Source organism: Ctenopharyngodon idella, chromosome 12 (assembly GCF_019924925.1).
Source record: "Ctenopharyngodon idella isolate HZGC_01 chromosome 12, HZGC01, whole genome shotgun sequence".
NCBI classification, from domain to species: Eukaryota; Metazoa; Chordata; class Actinopteri; order Cypriniformes; family Xenocyprididae; genus Ctenopharyngodon; species Ctenopharyngodon idella.
The window spans coordinates 23,024,564-23,046,891 of NC_067231.1; the positions used below are offsets into that span (position 1 = coordinate 23,024,564).

Consider the following 22,328-nt stretch of genomic DNA (forward strand, 5'->3'; position numbering starts at 1 on the left):
ACGCTAATTACAGCCTGATAAGGTCAATGCCGCAAGGTCTCATCGTAATTAGCAAAATATTCAGCATTTCAGTTCTCAGTGTAGTTGAAGATAAATGAGAATATTAATATGGGCATTGAAGGGAATGATTTGCTCAAGGTGAGCTCAGCCTTTGACAGGACCAGCATACGAAATTGTGCTCGTAAAAATGCTCTGGTCGCATTCGACACAATAGCTGTTGACAAGCTGACAAATTAGATCTTTACATTGTAGGCCTTTCTTGAATAAACAACTTTTTGGAGCCGTAAATCATTGTAATGCCTGCACAATTGTTCTATCTACATAGCAGTCTGTCTTGAATTAACATTGTGTCTGAAAGACACAGTAAACTGCTTTGTTCATTTTGATGAGTGTTTTTGAAGTGTCCAGGATGACCAGCGAACTTTGTCTAGGTGCCGTTCTTAAATTAATAGGTGTGTTTTGGAATAAAGAAACAGTTTGAAATTTAGATTTATGAATTTAAGGGATTGTTTACCCAATTTTTTTTTTTTTTTTTTTATCCTGATGTCATTACAAACCTGTAAGACATTTTGAAAAAGTTTATTTTGACCATACGTTTTGGACTGCATTGATTTTCATTGTACGGACGAAAACTGTTAAAATAATTGAAATATCTAAATACAGTCTATCTTGTATGCAGTTAAAATATCTGCTTTTGTGTTCCACAGAAGAAAGAAAGTAAGGCCCTGTTTACACTAGTGTGTTTTCGTTTTAAAATGCCATTTTAAAATGAAAACAATCCTCGTTTATACTGGTGTTTCCACTGCGTTTCAGAAACGATCTCCATCCACACTACACGACGCATAAAAAAACGCACGTCACATGACCATTCATGCCAGTTCCGTCTCCATGTTATTGTTTACATGGTCGTCAAAGCTGGTATGTTACAGAGCCGTTAAGAGAGACGGCTCTGGCCTGTGTTTCCAAAAAGCATTGTAAGCCTCAGTTGATCGAATAGCCACCAACGGTCTCTACGATCAACTCAGGCTTACGATGCTTTTGGGAAATGCAACCCTAATCTGTTATGGTTGTGTTCCGGTAACATAATGTGCCACACCTTTGTTTTCTAAAGTTTTCGTTTTGGTCCGTTTACATTAAAACTCAACCCTAGAGTTTTCAAATTAAAACTGGGTCTGCAGCATTTTCGAAAGTCTCCATTTTTGAGGGTCAAAAACGCCGGAGTAGTGTAGACGACATGGCGTAACTGTAGCAAAAGTTATGCGTTTTTAACACGTAAACAACAGGGCCTAAATGATGACAGAATTTAAATTTTTATGTAAACAATTCTTGTAAATTACTTTTTATATTACTTACTTGGCATATATTTCTCAAAAATAGTAGAAATTTGATGTAAAGGCCCTTTCATACTGAACACGACACAATAACGCGAGGCGTTTCGCTGACGAAAGATAGATAGATGGATAGATCTCCTTCAGCTAATTCATGCCTGAACGCTAGGTGGCGCTGACGGCAATGCTTTTTTCCTAATGTATGCATCTCGTGGGTTTTTCTGTTTGCCTTTAACATCATCTGCTGCACAACATGCAGCATTAAATTAAGATAAATAAAGCTTGGTACTACACCAGAAACATAAAATATCTAAAATGCTTATGAGAATACATCATAAAATGTAATGAGACGTATATTAGCAGATCTAGAGCGAACGTGCTTTCTGACTTATAACACTTGCGCACGTGGAAAAAAACGGACGGTGCTCTTCAGATCGCATAATTCAGTGGAAAATGAATAGAAATTATATTCTGTATACAGAAATATACAAGTAAACATGAGAATAAATCTGTTCTCAGACACCAATGATAACAAGAACTCAACATCCATTCTCTTCTCTCTTCAGGAATACTTTTCTTCTGTGTTTACCATTGTTTACACCGGTTTTCAAAACAGCACCACCAATCTCGCCCTTTCGTGCAACAGCAGCTGAGCAGGTACGTGATCTGAGCTCAAATCTAATTGGACGTCCCAGTTTTTCGCTGGGTCGATGGGGAAAAATTCGGCACACTGGACGAAAAAAAATTTGCACTTTGTCGCACTGTGATTGTTCGCGCCTGGTTTGAATAGCCTCATAGAGATCGAACATTTACGCCGAATTATCGCGCTTAGTGTGAAAGGCCCTTAACATGATGTGGTTTGTTCTGAGAAAGGTTTGCAGTTTTCACTAGATCACAATGCAGTTCCTGAATATAAAATTACATTCCATCTTCTAAACTTCCTCAGACAAGGAAACATCTCATTTCCTTTGGCCTGCATACTATAGCAGTGCTGGAAAATCACATACAAGTGCTGCTGAGCATCTTTTCCTTTTTTTCCTCCTCCCCCCTTTCCATCCCTCCTTCCTTTTCTTTTCTCCTTGGCTTAATGTGTTAAAAAGCGAGAGACTTTGGCACCGCTTTGACAGGCCGACAAGTGAAATACCTTCATTGGAGGAGATAAAAGGAGTCTGGTGTCCAGCGCTTATGGAGGAGGCGCAGATTAGCTTGTTTCTGAGCACTTCAGCTTACAGTCATGATGTAGTAGAAAAAAGAGACACATTGAGCTTCTTGTGTTGAGTTTCAGGCCAAGCCTGGGAGGGTACCGTCTCTGGCAGCGCTTCATTTTCGCACCATTGCATCCAAGGTTGTGCGTGAGAGAGTTTGTGGGAGAGTGTGTGCCAATGTGAAAATCAAATGGGAATCCAGACCTCTCTAGTCTTTCTCCCGGGCCCTAACAGTGCTCTGCAGGGCAGTCTCGACTCACACATCAAAAGCGCTCCAACCAGACGGAAATGACTGAAGCAATTTCTGTTGCGAGAAAATTACACAAGGACGAAATGTTTACTCAGACGTGGAGCAGAATAGAGATAAAATGAAGCCGAATGACTCCTCGTACCTGTTTCGGGAGCTGATTGCAGCCTGTTCTGTTTAGGTAGGGCTTTATGGATCTCACTGGGATCTGACAGTACGACCTTCAGTGAAGTGAATAGTCTAATGGCCTGTGAAGGACAGTGGTCTGAAATGGGGAGGCAAGAAAGTGTGAACCTGGTGGGACAGCGCATTTATCAAAAGCCCTAAACCTTGAATCTAAGCGTAGTGTGCTCTGCAGAGCGCTTGTGCCCTGAGGCCTATCACAGCATCAGCCATAACTGTCTAGAAAAGATGGATAGAGAAGATAAGCTTGTTGTAGGGTCTGTGAAATAGGAAACGTCTTCAGTAATATATTGATCGAATGTCAGATTTCACTTTGTAATCTAATGAAATGTTTTGTGATGTGTTTTCTAAATTATCAATGCATAAAATTAGATATTTTAAGTTAGACATTTTGAGGGACATGTATGTTCAGATCATAGACTGTAAAAAAATAAATAAATAAAAAATGACGCACATTTACTCTCTTCTATTATGGAAAAGTGAAGCTGCCAATGTCCCAATATGGCGCTGACATCTTGGAGCCCGAGTCTGCTCAGTAGTGAGAGTGGAGCTGTGGTATCAAGGCCCCGCCCACACTCCTGCAGAATCTGTTAGTACAGTTTACTGCAGAACATCTCCTCCCAGAGATCCCCAAAAAAGCCATTTGGTGCCTCAGTGACTACTTCGCTCAGAGAAGCAGTCAATCTCAGCTGTCAATCAATCAAAATAAATAACTAAAACCAAACTTGTTTAAAAAAACTAACACTTGAACTTATATCAGCTTGATTAAAAACTACCTAAAATGACAGAAACCATCTTTGAAAAAAATGTATTTGAGGTGTAATTTGATTGTTTAGTTTTTCTCATGTCCCATTTGATTACATGGAGAGGACGGGCTTATGACCTATACTGCATTCAGCCACCTGAGGGGTGATCGAAACGTTTTGGCTTCACTTTTCAGGACTTGTGTGGCACACTTGGGCTGTGTTCCAGTTCGTTTTTTTTATGCCCTTCCCTCGCTAACTTCCCTCATTCTCGTTGACTTGGATGTACATCATTGCTTACGTTGCACGAGTGCCCACTGCTGGCGGAACCCTTGCAATGGGCTGAATTGGAACTTCCTAAGCCCTTGATCACTTGGAATCTGCTATGGATTTGATTTATTATTTACATTTTTTCCCTTATGTAACTGTTTAATGCAGCATTCTATATGTATATAAGCTGCGTTTCCACCGAAATTACCCGGAACAATTTGTCTTAGGAACTTCTCCCCCCCCAGACCTACTGCTAGCTGTGTTTTGCAGTCTAAAGTACCGTGAAGATAGACCGTTGACGTACAAATCCGCGCAACTTTCCAGTTCCTGCTGGATTTCATCCTCCGCATATAAAGTTAATAAAGCCTGAACCTCGTCGTCGGTCCATCGGTTGTATTTTTTAAACTCCATTGTTGATTCGAACAGCAAACAACTCCTACTGCACGCACCACAAACAGACTTTAAAAAATGATGGTTGAAATAAAATGCTGCGTGAACTCAACCAATCAGCATGTTCAGCGCCCAAGTCCCACCCCCGAAATTTCCTGAACTTTGAGAAAGTACTACCTAGCATGCAGGTACTTTCTGAGGGGGAATTTTTTGCCCGGAACTTCATTTAGACCCTGGTTCCTGCGGTCGAAACACACCGAGTACCACCCCAAAGTCCTTAGGTCCTGAGGAAAGTTCCTGCTGTGGAAACGCGGCTATAGTTGTGTTTGGGTTGTTTTAGATATTTTTAAAAAATAATCAATGTATCATAGAGTTGTTTGTGGTGGGGTAAATTAAACGCGATATGCAGTGACGTCACAATCGTGTTGCATTGTGGTATATGGAGCTGCCCGAAGTGTACATATGAAGTAGACTCGCTCCCTCGATTTTGACAGAGGGAGCGAGAGGGTCTGTTCATATAAACTTCCCTCGTCCACTTCACGAAGTGGAACGCACTTCAAAATGGCGGCAGGGATTCCCCCGAGGGGAAGTGCTTAGGGAAGTTCGCAAGTACATGTCTAAAAGTGGAGTGGAATGCAGCCTTGGTTCAGATGTGTTCATAATATGCACTATTATTAAAAGTTTTTATTATGAGTATTGTTTAAGTTGTTGGTCTAGAAACATGAATGGATGTCTTTGACCATTGTACCACATTTTAAGATGTCATGTCAAGGTAAAAACAATGCATCTTAAGATGCCAATTGAGGGCAAAAAAAAGGGTGAACTTTTAAAAATGTATATCCTGTAAGTACCTAAAGCCCGGGACACAACAAGCTGACGTCAATGAGCAGGTGGCGACAAAAGCCGACTGTGTTGTCGCCTCTTGTTTGCTGCGTCTCAGCCAAAAAGCTGCACCCACACCAAAAGGACAAAAGGCGACTGTCAACTAGCATGTGCGAATTTCACTGTGCCTGCGTCGTAAGTAAATATCTGTCTATATCAGCAGGTATCAATAGTATGGTTTCATAATTCAAAAAGGGAGACCAAAACTAGGACTGCAGATATACAAACCGTAAACAAAGCAGTGCTTCCTTACCATTTTGAATATCAATCACACTGATCACTTTCTTCATTCCAGTTGGCTCATGTTATTATGAAAATACTTGTGCATTCGAATGCTCAAGTAAGATGATGTAAAATTATAACACCCTTCTGTCTGTACCATCTTGACTTCTTTGCTCACTTTCATCACTTTTGCTTATTCTCTAGCACTGACGCGTTCGCTAAGCTGAACAGCCAATCAGAGTTCTCTCTCTCACCGACGGCCGAATTCAACATGCTAAATCGGCCCAAAAAACCAGAGCCAACGGTGCAGAGCACGCTGAAAAACCAAAGCTGACTGACGCCTGACACTGCCCGACAGTCAGCTTGGTGTGTCCTGGCCTTTAGTCTTCGAATTTGCTCAAATTATTTGAAGATTAGTTGCATACAAAAAGTGATGCATTTAAATATTGTTACATATTTGTAATCTCTTGGAGGGATGCTTGATTCTGGGATTTCTAACTTTGCAGTGTAGAACAAGACTCTATTGCTGATATATTTTGCTATATAAAGTGCTTTAGGAATGATGGGTTAGTCGCTTTTTACTGCATTCACAAACCTTGTATGCGTAGAGAATATAAACCTCTTCATGCAAAATTCAAAAGCATGCTTAGCTCTAGATCTAAGATAATAATTGCACATTCAATTATTTAAAGGTCTCTGGAAATGTATTTGTTTCTCTGGGAAAACAGAACCACTCATAGAAAGAATATGTCTCATCAGTTAAGCATCAAAGTCTACCGTAGGTCAATGTAATTATACTGATTTTATGTGTGTGTGTTAGATTTATAAGGTTGTGGTCTTCCACTTAATTGACACCTGATCTGAAATGCAAACAGCAAGTTGGGTGAAGCCACCAATTAAGAATCAGATGTTTGATGTCAATGATGAGATCCACTGACTGAACGGCTGCCATATGGAGGCACCATTTTGAAGTCACATTAGCCTTGAGCTCCATCAAGCCATCTTGTGTTTACGTCAAATTTAGCAGTCGAAGAGATTCTCTCACAGCTTCAGTCTGAGTTTAATGCGCTTTAGTTTAATGTTCCTTGCGAAATATCGCTAACTAAACTGCATTGCATTGTGTGTTCCGTGGTGGAAATTATATTATGAATATTTTTATAAAATTGCAACATTTGACTCATTTCATAGCATAATGAAATAATTTGACTCATTTCTTTTTGCATAATTTGACGAAATTAGAAATTTTTTATATTTATTAAATGTATTTATTTTATATTGTTTATTAATTTATTATTACTTCTTAATAAATGAATAATTATTAATAATACAAATATTTTTTTGTATGGAAATGATGACTGTGGGACTCCTTTTTTCTCTACCTTTTTAAATATCAATGTTTTTATTTTATGCTTTTTTTAGATTATCATACATTTAAAAAGGCAATTAATATTTTATGATAGATTTTTATAGTTTAAAATTAAAATTCTGAGTCTAGAATAATGGTAAAACAAAATCAATACACAAGTAGCATTTGAAAAGTAGCGCAAATAAATAATGATGGCATGGAAAACAATGAAGAATCTCTCACACAAATACATTAAACCAGCTCAAACACGGGCAATCTGTACTTCTCACGCTTACAACAGGCCTTTGATAACATTTAAAAGACTTGGTCCATTCTCATGGTACCCACTGCTTCTTGAAAGTGCGTTACACACAGATTGGACCAGTGCTCTGCAATAAGGGGCCCATTCAGACGCCAGCTTTGCCGTTGTGCCTCTCTGCTCTCATTAAGCGACCTGCCAGTCACGGCACCGCTGGAACTCCACACGTCGGCGTGGGATACATCGCTCGCCCCTTATATCGCTGGGCGGAACGACACTCGGCATCATGAAGTGGGAAGCAGAATTAATGAATCGCAAACGTCTTTGAATTATAATGTTTAAAGGGGGTGGCCCTCTCTAATAAATCTTATGCTACTGTGGCGGCAGGTAATTGAACCTCCCCTGGCCCCATTACCTGAGGTCGCATGAATATGAGGGCATGAATATGGATCAAATTTGAGAAATGGTTGCAGCGTGTGCTCGTCTGACTGACAGGCGAGGATGGTGTCTTGAGATGCCGCCCTTGACCTGCATTTGCATTCTCATTTGACAGAGCGCGACAGGCGACGAAGGACGCTTGTGTTTTGAGTGCCGTGATTTCTGTCCATAATGAAGTGACTGATTTGTGTGGGTGTTTCTTTAAGTACGGGCACTTTTCTTTGTCCCAGGAGTTGGTTTTTATTAAAAGTGAAGGTCACTTTAAAACTGAAAACTAAAGTCTTGCAAACTTTGCATCATGCATTCATTGATTATTTTCACTACTTTTCAAATATCTTTTATGTATATGATTTACTCTTCTTGTAAATCTAAACTATTCAATTTCGCACACAGTAAAATACATCTTTCTTCTAGTGTTTTTCAGAGTTCGTAGAAAGGTCTCTTTAATGTCCTAAGTTATTGGAACTATTACATTAATTTTCTTCTGCCTGTAAACTGTTAGTGTCTTAAGAACTGTTCCACAGGTGCATGTTTAATAATTTAAATACAGTATCCTAAAAAAGGGACATTTCTTTTTTCTTTTTTTTTTTTTTTGCTGAGTTTTGAATTTTTGGTCCCACTTTATATTAGGTGTCTTTAACTACTGTGTACTTGCATCAAAAAATAAGTACAATGTAAAGGTCAATAGTGTAATTATAGATGTAATCACAGAAATTAATTACAGCTGTAATTACATGCAGGTATTTTTTAAAATATAAGTACAATGTAAAAGCATGTATGTATATACACAATAAGTGCATTGTATCAAATTATTAATTTAAATGTTAGAACATAGTAGTACACTATAAAGTGGGACCAAATTTTTTTTGTAATAGTGTACAAGCCTCTTCTGTCACTTTTGACCAATTTAATGCATCCATGTTCAATCAAATTATTAATTCTAAACCTGAAAGACTTTCGTTTATCTTCGGAACACAAATGAAGATCTTTTTGATGAAATCTGAGCAATTTCTGTTCCTCCATTTACAGCTTCGCAACTACCACTTTGACGATTCAAAAAGTTCATAAAGAGATCGTAAAACGAATCTATATGAATCGAGTTGTTGAGTCCAAACTTTTCTGAGGAGACAAAATCACTTTATATGATGAACAGATTTATAATTATATGACGAATTTAGGCTTTTATTCACATATAAACATTCATCAACTCACACATCAGTTATGGTAAAAGGAAGCTCATCATGTTTGCTTGATGTGAGAACCAATGAGATTCATTCTCGTGTGCTACGCAGCACGTTTGAGCTTCCGCAAGAACCAATGAGGTTTGTCATCAAGCATCAAGCAAGTATGGTTGAGCTTCTGTTTGTGTTTGCAGATCAATGTTTATATATGAGTAAAAGCCTAAATTCAATCTGTTCGTCATGTAAAGCGATCTTGTCTCTTCAGAAAATTTGGACTAAACTGCTCAATTCATATGGATTCGTTTTACGATCTCTTTATGAACTTTTTGAAGCGTCAAAGTGGTAGTTGCGTAGCTGTCTATGGAGGGACAGAAATCTCTCAAATTTCATTAAAATATCCTCATTTTTGTTCAGAAGATGAACGAAAGTCTTACGGGTTTGAAACGACATGAGGGTGAGTAAATAATGACAAACTTTTATTTTTGGGTGAACTATACCTTTAAAGAAAATGAGGTACAGCTAAAATTGGTTTTGTTTTCTAGGTAGTTGAGATCTAATTTTTTCCTTTTAATTATAAAGCCAGAAAAGGACAGTCTTCTTCACTTACACTCATTTACTCTGAGCTTAAGTGGTTTCTTTATTTTTTTTATTTTACACCTCACAGAATGTGGGGTACATTGAGATCAACTTTTTAAAAAAAAGTTTTTAAGTAATTTCTCACTTTTCAATGAGATGTCTTGTTCAGTGTCTTTGAATTCAATTGCTCTGCTGCATTGTAAGAATCAGTATGTTTTTTTCTCATTTCTGAAGCTAATAGATTCTCTAGGTCATTCTCAAGGTGAATTTCTGTTTATCTGCTGGAGGCACATCTACTCATTTGGAATTGGCTGAGTGCTCGAACTCAAGTGATTAATAATGTGTGCATATAGCAGGCACTTGATGTAATGACACAATATCAAGCACAATATAAGGACACAGAATATAAAGCCAGTGTAAACCCTAATAGTTTAAAAAGATATCATCTGCACAAAATAATAAATGATAGATAGATTTATAATGGTATACACTAAAGCCCTATTCGGACAGGACTAGTTTTCATGTAGGACGTTTCTGTTCCACAGGCGAACTTTGTGATTTTAATCCTGTCCAAATCTGCCATGTCTTTGTTTTTCGCACACAACCTCAGTAAAAATGCCAAGGCAAGTTACCTACTGTTTTTCGGCAAACTCAATGGTCCTCTGAGAAATCTAGTCTAAATGTGAATGTCTGTGATTGACGATATCTTATTATACTAACACTTGTTTTTTGACCTATCTGAGCTGCTGTTTACATACCAATCTTTCCCATGCATTTCAATATATATATATATGGTATCCGATGAAAAAATAAAATTATAAAATTAATGAATTAATATTAGTGTCAGCTAAGATACTTGTCTAGATGTCTGTGCTCACTTACAGTATGTGGGTTTATTATAAACATCCACTACTATAAACTCATGTAAAGTTTATTTAAATAGGATTTTAATAATCAATTAAAGTTATATCAATAAAATATATGCGTCATACATGATGCACGCAAGCACAGCAGATGACCTTTTGTTACGCCAATGTCTAGAATACACACACTCCATAAACACGAGATGTTTAGTCTCATCCAAATCAGTACATGAAATCACAGATGTTGGGTGATGAGAATTGGAACTCAAACATTGTTTAGAAAACTATTCCCGTCCGGATATGGCTTTGAGCATTTATATTTGTCTTCACTTCCAGTTACAAGCACTAATATACACACTGCATACCTTGCTGATAATGGAGGCATCCTCTAATGTGTCCTTAGCGGAGATAGAGTCATCATCTGATAGAAATGCAATTAATTCCCTCATGATTTTTTCGCATCAATAGGCTCAGTATTAAGAGCTACTTAGCTTGAGTGTCTGCAAACAGTTCTGCTAACTGGAGGTTCATGCTCGGGGTACAGATATATTATAGAGTGAATATTATAAGCCCACAATGCTGATGTTTCTCTTGGATAAGGACCAACCATATTCAGTTAGTGGTCAAATTGAAATGCCTTATATACTTTATTTTTTCACATGACAAACATACTAGAGATGGACAGTTCACTCCAAAATGAAACTTCATCACTATCTCACCCTCGTGTTTTTATTTCTCATTTTTTGCACAGAAAAACAAAACAAAAACATATATGAAGAGAAACGATTATTTCAGCCTTCATTATGACCCTCATTCTGAAATGATCCATTTTTAAGGGGCGGCTCCTTCAAGGCTTGTCAGTAAACGGCCACTGTTATGATTGGCTAAAGTCATTACATAGGAAACAGTATCAATGGCAACTCGCTATTGCACGTGTCAAAGCGAACATTCTTTCGCTCTTCCATTTGTCCTGTTGACAGACTCAAGTGTGTGAAGTATGTCAGAAACTGAATGCCCATCTGCATACTGTATTCAGCGTAGACAGCATCAGTGATTATAATGGATTCTGTTTGCTTTTGACGTAACGCAACACTCACATCAAGTGTAGCCAAATGTCAACCGTTAAAGCGTCTGAATGAAAGTGGGCGGGGCCTATGGTGAGATGATGTATAACTATTTGTCGATGTCTTGCTCTGGAGGCAGTCATATGCATTTGCCCAAATGGCGTCACATGTCACCCAATATCTGAATGCACTGTTTTTGGAGCTTGATTATATAATTGCTTTGTTTATAATGAGGAGGACAATTAAAGCTATGAAAATTGCAGTATGTTTTAATTGTACAAACTCTCTTATATGTCAAAAGATCAAGGAAATTTTGATTATTTTTTTATGTTATGACCCCTTTAAAAGCTTTTTGGTTTTGTTGTACATCATGATGATTCGGATGAGGATTGTATAGTCAATAATGTCGTTACATGATGTGGTTGATCAGAGTTTATTTGAAATCATAAATCTTTAAATTTTTAAATTTCTTAATTATCATTAGAAAATTTCTTGCTTTGTTCATGAAACACAAGCAGAACGACTATATTGTACCTGCGGATACTTAAACAATCATTTCTAACATCAATGGCTCCTTTTTTTCCCCACACTGCAGAAACAATGGTAGAGATTTGAACGTCAGCAGGTTAAAAATAGCTCCGTGTAAAAGTGGTTTGCTGTAAGAACATATCCTCCACCACCGGGAGATGCGGCTAATGGAACACATGCTAAAGCCGTCATGTTGGCATATTGGCGCTAATGGACTCTCTGTGTGTTCTGGTCTCCTTTGTTTGAGTGTCCCGCAATCTCTCATGACATTCAGAGATTTAGCCTTCAACAAATCATTACACACCACCTGTGCACATCAGTCGGTCTAGTTTCATCCTGCTCCAGCTACATTTTTCACTAATATTTAATAGAACAAAACCAGCACATGATGTACTCTGCTTTTATCTTTGTATTTTGTCTTTTCGAAGTATATTTAATCAGATTTAAATATTAAAATACCAAGCGTGTGCCTGGTTGTGTGTGTGTGGTTGTTCCTCTGTATTTTGTCTCTGATTGCATGCTGCTGAATGGACTCATTATCTTCATTACCCAGTGTTCACTGCAAAATAGTGCTGTCTGCATATTTGTTAGTCAGATTTGTGGCCATTAGATATTTATACATTATTCAGACAGTACAAAGTTGCAAAGAACAATTTGTCTAAGCACACAAAAAATTATGATAAACAACACTGTGGATTTTCATTTTCTGTATCTTGGACGTTGAAGAGATGCATTTGAGGAGTTTATTTTAGGAAGATCATGCAAATTAAGTCACATATAAGCACAAATAACACAATAAGCATAGAGGTTGATTTGACCTTCCATTTCCTGTCTGGACCAGAAGAAATCAGTGATGTTTTTAACATTTCTTCCTTGAATCATTATTTAAACCGACTGCTACAAAAATCCTAAATAACCATATTTATTCCATATTTATTTATTGCGTAATGAATTTTACATACCAAGTTTAATAGTAAAATAGTATGCAGTATATCGTATATACTGCACAGTATGCTAGTATTTCAGCCTTTAACAGTGAAAGTGATATGGCTCAGTGGTTTCTGAGAGACGGCTTGTCAAGCTGTTGGCTGTTTTTATAATTGCTTCATAAGACTCACTTCCAGTTCTCTTTAAAGGAATAGTTCACCCGAAAATGAACATTTTGTCATCATTTACTCACCCTCATGTCATTCCAACTCCATATTATTTTCTTCATTCAGTGAAGCATAGAATGTCTGTACTTCTGTCTGCAAAGTGGACAAAAGCACCATAGAAGTACTATATGACTTTTGCGTTATATTCCAAGGCTTTTGACACCATATGACAAATTATTGAGATGATCAGACTAAAAAAAAAAAAATCTCAAATATCTTTAAAGGTGGACAATGTTTGGAAGTTAGTCGGGCTGACACCAACAACAAACATCTAACCAATCAGCATTAGGGGGCGTATGACGATTTGAGGAGAGAGAACGAGCAAGAGGGAGATTTGAAAATAAGAAAAAAAAATTGCAGACGGAGAGATGGGACTCAATACAAAAGCTCAAAAAAATATCACTGGAATGAAGGTTTATGACTGGGCAAGCGCTTTAAGACCGCGTTTATATTAAAAAAAGCTTTCCAGCGCTGGAGAGAGCTAAGTGGGAAGGCCTGAAAACAGACGCAGAGGCTGCTTTGATTCCTTATCATGTAAGTAACACTGGGTTTGATTGTCTGGAGCTGCTGTGCTGTTGGTGACTAAAAACGAACACTCTGTATTTACTCTTGTGTACTGCACGTTCATTTTTTGTGCTTCCTTGTCGTTCGTTCATCAACTGCGCTTTATTTTTCGTGAAGCATTTTATTGCGTGTCAGCTGTGATAAACAGACATTCACTCTTGCATTGCGTGTGTAACAGTGGCCAGATAGTGAGATAAACCACTGCACGCTGACAACCGCTAGAGAATGCTGTGTTTAGTGTTATTGTTAGTGCACTCGCCTCTCCTGTCAGCAGCGGACGGGCCAGGGTTCGAGACCTTCTCGGAGCAGGGTAGTTAGGATTGGAGTGTGAGTTTTGGAGGCGGAGCAATGAAGAGAGTGGTGGGTTGATTTCAAATATCAAGCGTTTTTCAAAATCTACTGATCCCACCTTTAAATTAAAAATGCTGTTTGTTGTCCCATGTTTGACATCATGTGTCCTGTGGCCAATCACAATGTGTCAATAATAATAAAAAAATGACAGAGATTTGAGAACTAAAGCAAAGTGGTCATAAGGGGGTCATCATGACATAAAGATGAGTAAAATAACTATTGCAGTGGTTTTATGGAACAATCAGACTGTATGTATGAGTCTGTCTGAAGCTCTAGTCTGGCCTGATAATGAGGCATGAATAAGGAGAGAGGGAGGTAAAGAAAATTTAGAGGTTGTAGTGTAGTTTTTCTGCATGTTACGGCTCATTCGGACTGACAAGCCAGTACATGTTATTTTTATCTAATTTTTTCCTTTCACTGTGTCTGTCGTGTATGTGCTCACACACACTCTCTCTGCAGTGCGTACACAACATACAAACCGGCTTTGACGTTCTTCATGGGGTTCATTTGCTTTTGCTTTATATCAGAGGTCTAATGTGTAATAATGTTTATGTCTGTAAAATGAAGGGAAGAGAAAAAAACAGGAACTTACAGTATATGAAGAGTGAAAGGGATTATACGTTTTCCTCTGAGCTGCTTTCTCTACTGCTATAAACTGTTTATGCTCTGACCTATAGTAATGCATCCCTCTGTAACTACACTGTTCTGTTATGGACTTTATAATCAGATTCAGCCCAAACATTTCCCCAGATTCTGTTACCATGCGCCTAGCTGAAGTATGCAGTGAGGAATTATGGGTAAAGAAGTAATGGCCAATTGAATTCCTTACATTTTTCAGCATTTCTCAGCACTAGATGTCCCTCAGTTTGCGTGCTCTGTTTCAAAACTGTATATATACTGGACTGAAGGTGAAAGGAAGAAAAAAACCTGGGAAGCTTCTAGAAGGACTGTCACATCTGTCAGTCTTCAGCTCTGACAGTATTTCCTGTGGCGGCACAGGGAAACTGTAATCTATTCCTCTTAGAGCGCTAGTGGTGATTTGTAATGTTTCTATAATTCATTCTTTTCCCTAAAATGCAGAGTATGTGATTTTATTCAGGATGAATTATACATGCCTGGTGTTCTCCTGCTGCGTCTCGGCTTAAAGCTGGCTAAGACAAAATGATGGTTTTCTCTTTTCTTGAGCTGAATGCCTTTCAATAGCTCTTTAGTCAAAAATAGAAACACTCACTCTGCATTTAAAAGACAAGCTGATAGTGAATATAAGGTTTTGTGATATTTATTGGCTTAAAGGCAGCCGTTTTACATCAGTTGTCACTCTTTATTTCAATCTTATTTATAAGAAGTGCTATTGGTGCAAATGAAGGGGCTGTCAAGACTGAGGTTCGTCTTCCTCTGAGGCTTCTGGAAAGCCATATGTTCTCCTTCAGTTGACACAGACAACCCCACAGTTTGCGGCTCTCCCCACTGTCCTGCTAATTAAAGGGATAGCTCACCAAAAAATGAAAATTCTTTCATTTGCTCAACTTCGTATTGTTCCAAACCTGTTAGACATTCATTCTTCTGTGAGATATTTTGAAAGTGTTTTCTTGTCCATAATATGAAATTCAGTGGGATTAAATTTTGTTTTGACCCCAAGGACATCATTGTGTGGACAAAAACAGTTTTAACATTATTCAAAATATCTTTTGTTTTAAAAGGGAAGGGTTACCATAATATGTTGCTATTTCTTTAATTTAATACTGCTGTAGATGGTGACACAAGTACTCTAAATCTTAAAATTGCAGAGACTGATAAGTACCAGATACAATTTATGGTGAATTCCATTTGTCCTTGGAAGTGGGAAATTCCTGTTTCCCAGTAGGAACTTTTAACTGGAATGCCCCCTCAAGTCGGAGTTGCGACTGGGAAACTCGGGGGAACTGCAACAAATCCAACTTCAGAATACAAAATGGCTGCTCGGTGCATCAACCGTACTGAAACAGTATATTGTTTATTATCACTTGTTATCACTGTTTGTCTGTGCCTCAATCTCAATAGTGCACGCAGTACTGTCCAACCTCTATTTATGGACATGATACTTCAGCATTATCTGTGCAAAATACCACTTTTTTTGTTTGTATTTGTTAGTTTTCTGACTTGTGTACTGGAATGCGGTTAACTCTACTCCTACATCATTCCCAAATCCGACATCCGATCTTCCGAGGTAAATGGAACGCAGCATTACACTAGCGTTCAACAATTTGGGGTCAGTATAAACATTTTGAAAGAAGACTCTTATGCTGACAGAGGCTGCATTGTTGATTCTTTTTTTAATCAAAATACACTAATATTCTCAAATATTACGACAATATAAAAGAACTGTTTTCTATTTTAATATATTTTTAAGTTAAAATATTCCTGTGATGGCAAAGCTGGCTTTTCAGCATCATTACTCCAGTCTTCAGTGTCACATGATCCTTCAGAAATCATTCCAATACGCTGATTTGGTGCTCAAGAAACATTTCATATTAATAGCAATGTTGAAAACAGTTGTGCTGCTTAATATTTTTGTGAAAATGGTGACACAAGTATTCTTTAGAACAGTATTATTTTACTTTTTTGTAGCATTTAACTACATCTCTAGAATTTTAGTCCTCCTCACTGGCCTTTTTCACGCATTCTCAGCTGAATATAAGGCTCTTGTGCCAGTTTGTTTTTTGTTCCATGTTTACAGATTTCAGAGGGCTATTAGATGTTTAGAGCTGTTAGTCTAACGTAAAACCATTACCTCAGCTAACATCACTGCCCTGCTTACATACAGCCTGAGGTTAGCCTATGGCCAAAGCCCAAGTACTGTTTACATCACTCTGTGGTCTGTGAGCTAAACTTAGCCTGCACAATCCATTGATTTCACCCCCAAAATCCTTCCAAATATTTGTATAACTATCACCGCCGTTTTATAGTTGCTAAGTAGAGTAAAGGCAGAGCAAGATGTGCACACAGCTATGTATAAAACCTCTCTGACTGCCTTTTTTTTTTTTTTTTCAGTATCTCCCGGTAGCAAAGGTTTGGCCACTTTGGTAACCTTGACCTGTTTCATGTTTCCTTCTGGTGGGTTTTATTAGCCACATGTATGTTCCTTTGGTGGTACTGATGTGTTTTGTGGTAGTTGGTTGATTCACACATCACACAGACAGGTCTGTGCTAAACATCTGTTTGAGTTATAATTACTGAGATATCCAAATTTGAAGGACTTGAGGGACATAAAAGGTCATTTGTTGCTCCATGTGTTTCTTCTTGAAATAAGCACCTTGATCTCCTTTAAAAGACCACACATGCACAGCTATCATTACTTGGTTCAATTTTGCTGATCGGACCTAGTGTTCAAATCCAAATGGGTCTAACTGTGGTCATATTTATTTTAATATGTATATTATTGCATATATTTTTATTGTATTTATGTAAAATAAATATTTTTATACAATATTTTCTGCATTTGTTGGTTGCTTTTGACTCTTGCAAGAGATACATTAAACATTGAACCACTATGTTTGCCTGGGTGAACCATCAGCAATATTAGAAATTTACACAAACCTGGCTAGATAAAAGTAATTATGGTGTTTCTCCCAGATGACCTCCCTTTGTAAAGCGGCAGAAGTAACTGGTTCTAATGATTATCCGGTTTCCTGGGCTGAGTGAAGTGGAGAAGAGTGAGAGTGTATTTTGGGCAGAGCCCAACAGGTGAGCTTGATTTTTCAAAAGCCCCAGATTACGTGGATCTGTCTCGAGAGCATCCACTTCAAAGACACAGCAGCAGACTTTATTAAAGACTAATGTGCATGCATCGGCTCTGAGACATCAAGAGATTGGAAGTGATTTTTCTGTTTACCTTCAAGCTGGATTCCCCAGTAGACTTGATCATTTTCAGTTTGTTCTGGATTTGCTGAAATGCTTAAAGAGGAGTTCAGCCAGAAATGAAAATTCTGTCATCGTTTGCTCATCTTAATATTGCTTAAAACCCATGTGAACCCATGAAAACTGTTTTTTTTCCCCCCATGAAAGCATAGTGGTGATGTGAAGCTCTGAAAAAAATCAAACTGCCAAAGTCACGACCCCCAGTGGTGAACCATTGAAATTTCGAAACACTTTTGACGTAATGAAGCCTCGTCTACTGAAATTGCGTGACTTTGGCAGTTTGATAGACGTTCCGAACCACTGATTCGAAACAAAAGATTCATAAAGCTTCGAAGCTTCATGAAGCAGTGTATTGAAATCGCCCATCACTAGATATTGTTGAACAAAGTCGTTATTTTGTTTTTTTTTTGGCACACAAAAAAGTATTCTCGTCGCTTCATAACATTAAGGTTACACCACTGTAGTCACATGAACTGTTGTAAATAGGTCTTTAGTAGCTTTCTGGGCATTGAAAGTGTTAATGATCTTGCTGGCAATGGAGGCCTCACTAAGTCATCGGATTTCATCAAAAATATCTTAATTTGCGTTCCGAAGATGAATGAAGGTCTTACGGGTGTGGAACGGCATGAGGGTGAGTAATTAATGACAGAATTTTCATTTTTGGGTGAACTAACCCTTTAAAAACAGATAATTTTAGACAGAGGGAGGTTGAAAATAATAGTTTCCCTGCATATATATTTACTTTTTTGGGCAAACAACTTTAACATTATAAGTGATCCTCAATGAACATATTAAAATAATGAAACAAAATCCATGTCACGACACCTTTAAAGTTGTACAATTAGTTTGTATCAAATTAATGCAGAAACTGCATTTTGATTGTGTTATGCAACAGCACTGAAACATGACGGATTATACTCTAGGTGTCATAACAGATGGTTGCAGCTTTCTTGCATGTTCTGTGCAGAAGAAAACTCGCACCTTAGACCAAAGGATAATGGAATGCCAGTTGCACCAGCTCGCTGTAGGTCCTCCTGCTGTGAATATGGAGATGGTAGGCAGCCTTGGGCACCCCTCATTTACACACACACACCCCGCTAGATAATCTCATGGGAGAGCCGCGGCCTGTTTGATCCCATCCAACAAGGCGCAGCAGGCAGGGGGTATAATCAGCCAGCTCAGCTATCCCTCCATTTCCCACCTCTCCCTCTCTTCCTCCTTTCATCCCTCTTCTTTTGTCAGTGCATAGTGATGGATAGGGTGCTCGTGGCAGAGTTCTAGCGATTTCTGTTTTTTTTTATCAAGACTTGGTGCTGGAGATGCATCACAAACCAGAGTGATTTTATGTGGAATGATGCCTTGATAGTCTTTTTATTTCAGGAAGCTAAAAATGTCTGCTTAAATGTCGTATCTGTTGGGTGAGAATGTCTTTGCCCCATATATATCATATATTAAAGAGCTTATTCATATATAACAAAATGTATAACAGTGTTTACAAATTATTTATTGTTTGAATAATATATGTTTGCATATACTGTTATTTACATATAACAGCCATTTATTCTCAAGTGAGAAATGAGTAGCATTTTAAACCGTTAGATAGCCCAAAATAGATAGGGATTCATAAAAATTAATTTATTTTTGTTTTAAAATTAATTTATTTTTATTATAAAATTATGATTGTTGTTGTAATAAAATAAAAAAGATAAAAGATTCATAAAAAAGATAATAAATAAAAATGTTTGCAACCATGTACAGTAGTTAAGTTTGCAACAAATTATTATTGCTAATACTACTATTACTACTAATATTTTATTGTTATTAATAATATGTATGAAATTAAGAGCATTGTTATTATAATCAACCACATAGGACCACCCTAGCAAGGACCCAGGATACCTTAGCAACCACATAGCAACATCTTAGCAACCACCCCGAGCACCCTAGCAACCGCATAGCAACCACCCCGAGTACCCTAGCAACCGTATAGCAACACCTTAGCAACCACCCCGAGCACCCTAGCAACCGCATAGCAACCACCCCGAGTACCCTAGCAACCGTATAGCAACACCTTAGCAACCACCCAGAGTACCCTAGCAACCGCATAGCAACACCTTAGCAACCACCCCGAGTACCCTAGCAACCACATAGCAACCAGCTAGAGTACCCTAGCAACCGCATAGCAACAACCTATCAACCACCCCGAGTACCTTAGCAACCGCATAGCAACACCTTAGCAACCACCCGAGCACCCTAGCAACCGCATAGCAACACCTTAGCAATCACCCCGGGTACCCTAGCAACCGCATAGCAACACCTTAGCAACCACCCTGAGTACCCTAGCAACCGCATAGCAACCACCCCGAGTACCCTAGCAACCGCATAGCAACACCTTAGCAACCACCCAAGTACCCTAGCAACCGCATAGTAACACCCTAACAACCACCCCGAGTACCCTAGCAACCGCATAGAAACAACCTAGCAACCACCCTGAGTACCTTAGCAACCGCATAGCAACACCTTAGCAACCACCCCGAGCACCCTAGCAATCGCATAACACCCTAGCAACCGCCTTGATTACCCTGACTCTATCTCTGTTCTCATCTATCACTTCTCATCTATCTATCTATCTATCTATCTATCTATCTATCTATCTATCTCAAAACTACTAAACTAAAATAAACTTTCAAACTGAAAACTTTCAAACTTTAAACTTTATAAACTACTTTAAACTTTCTGGACCGACTTTTTCAAGCCAACTTAAAGTTTGTCTCGACGAACTTTTTTATCTAGTTGTTATTAAAGCAATAATGCATATTTTATTTATATTGTATTGTCAAAAAGCAGAAATAATCTAAATAAAAATTGGTTCTGTAAATGGTTATTGGACACTTAAAGATGATATTGGGGTCAGTTGTGTAAAAAATATATATACTGGCCACTCTCTACCATTATTGGTTACGTTTTTCAATCTCTTTCAGTCTCTTGACTTTCATTTGGCTTTTCTCTGAAACGTGAAATTTACAGCCACCTTTTAAATATTTACTGATGCCTCTTAAACAAGAAACTGGTTATTTTCAAGTCCATTTCCTCTCTATAACAGCCACTAATGTTCTGCCAGTGGGAGAAAGCCGACAGAATGCTTTGAGTCTATCAGCCTGTCATGAATATTTCAGCGTTTCATCCAGTTCTAGAATGGCCCGATAGCCTTTCAGGGGAGCCGTTGTCTGCTGCTCACCATCCAAATTATAAAGCACTGATTACGGTAGATGTTTTTGAATGAAAGTCAGTCGTAGAAGTCAAAGAAGTCGTTGGGTAAGTTTTTCAAGGAACAGAAATCATTTTGAGCTATTCCTGTAGTGACGCTTCAAAACTGACATTCACACTTTGGCATATGTTCATTTACAGTTTCTGTGAAGGTTCTCGGTTAAAATGTATCTCAAACAGTTACTGTGAAAATATTATGAGTGTCACCCAGTCTCTTATTCAGATTTTTAAGTTGACTTATCTTTTGTGATCTGTGAATAATGCTTTTGGATATTTGTTCCAGGATAGCAGGTCATTTGTTTTGTCAGGTGTGATCTTGCACACAGGAAGTGCCTTTATCTCACAAATTACTGAACCTTAATGAAGAGAATGAAACTGATACACTTTCCATGAAGCAAAATGTCAGATTTTGCCTTAAAGACATTGAATTCATTCATCCATGATGCTGAAGTGCCGTTCTGTGTTGTCATGGCGACAGACTTAACACTTGTTCCCATGACTCCAATAATGTGTTAGTAACCTAGCACTCATCCCCCATGACTGTAAAGTATAGATTGACCCCAATTGGTTAGAATTTAAGAAATCAATAATTTTTCAATTCAAGCATTTGAATGTATCTGATGTCATTTGTAACATTTATTTTTAAGGCTCGCTATTGGATCTGGTCCAAATATATTTCAATGCTTTTGTGTTCTCTCATAGTTATATAGTTGGGTAATATATAATTTGCTGGCATCAGGGAGCCGCTATCAATATGCAGGGTATTAAAATTGCTTTTGAATGCGTGCTCGCGATTTAGGCCCTGTTTGCACTAGTGTGTTTTCGTTTTAAAACGGCGTTTCCACTGTGTTTCAGAAACGATCTCTGTCCACACTACATGACCGAAAACGCATGTCACATGACCGTTCATGCACACTGGGCATGTGTGTACAAGTTTAAACAGTTGCCTCTTGCGCATGTAGGCAGCTGCAGTATTATAACATGCAGAGTGTAACTGCACAATGGCTGCTAAAATGGACCACATTTACACGGTCGTCGAGGCTGGTATGTTACAGAGATGTTGAGAGAGATGGCTCTGGGCTGTGTTTCCCAAACGCATTGTGAGCCTAAGTATAGGCTTACGATGCTTTTGGGAAACGCAGCCCTGATCTGTTATTGTTGTGTTCTGATAGCGTAATGTGGGCAGCCACCAGTGTTGCCAAATCTGCGATTTTCCTGCTGAATTGGGCTACTTTTACACGGTTGCCGCGGGTTGTTTTTCATGTCCGCGGGTTGAAGCGACTCCAAATAAGATGATATTTAGCCCCGGAATGCAAATTTTACCAGGTGAAACCTCACCAAAAACGTGGATTTTACCCCCCGGAACGCAAT

General features: G+C 38.2%; 1 protein-coding gene across 3 annotated transcripts in view; it reads left to right on the forward strand.

The window, feature by feature from the left end:
• Positions 1-22,328, forward strand: part of ndst2b (N-deacetylase/N-sulfotransferase (heparan glucosaminyl) 2b) — a 79,763-nt gene that overhangs the window by 20,818 nt on the left and 36,617 nt on the right. Inside the window, exon 1 of one of the 3 annotated variants that reach the window (XM_051915612.1) lies at positions 1,918-1,985. The exons of the other annotated variants lie outside the window; for them this stretch is intronic. The gene's annotated coding sequence lies outside the window, so the exon portion shown is untranslated. Of the gene's footprint in view, positions 1-1,917; positions 1,986-22,328 lie in introns of those variants that run through there. 3 annotated transcript variants of the gene reach the window in all.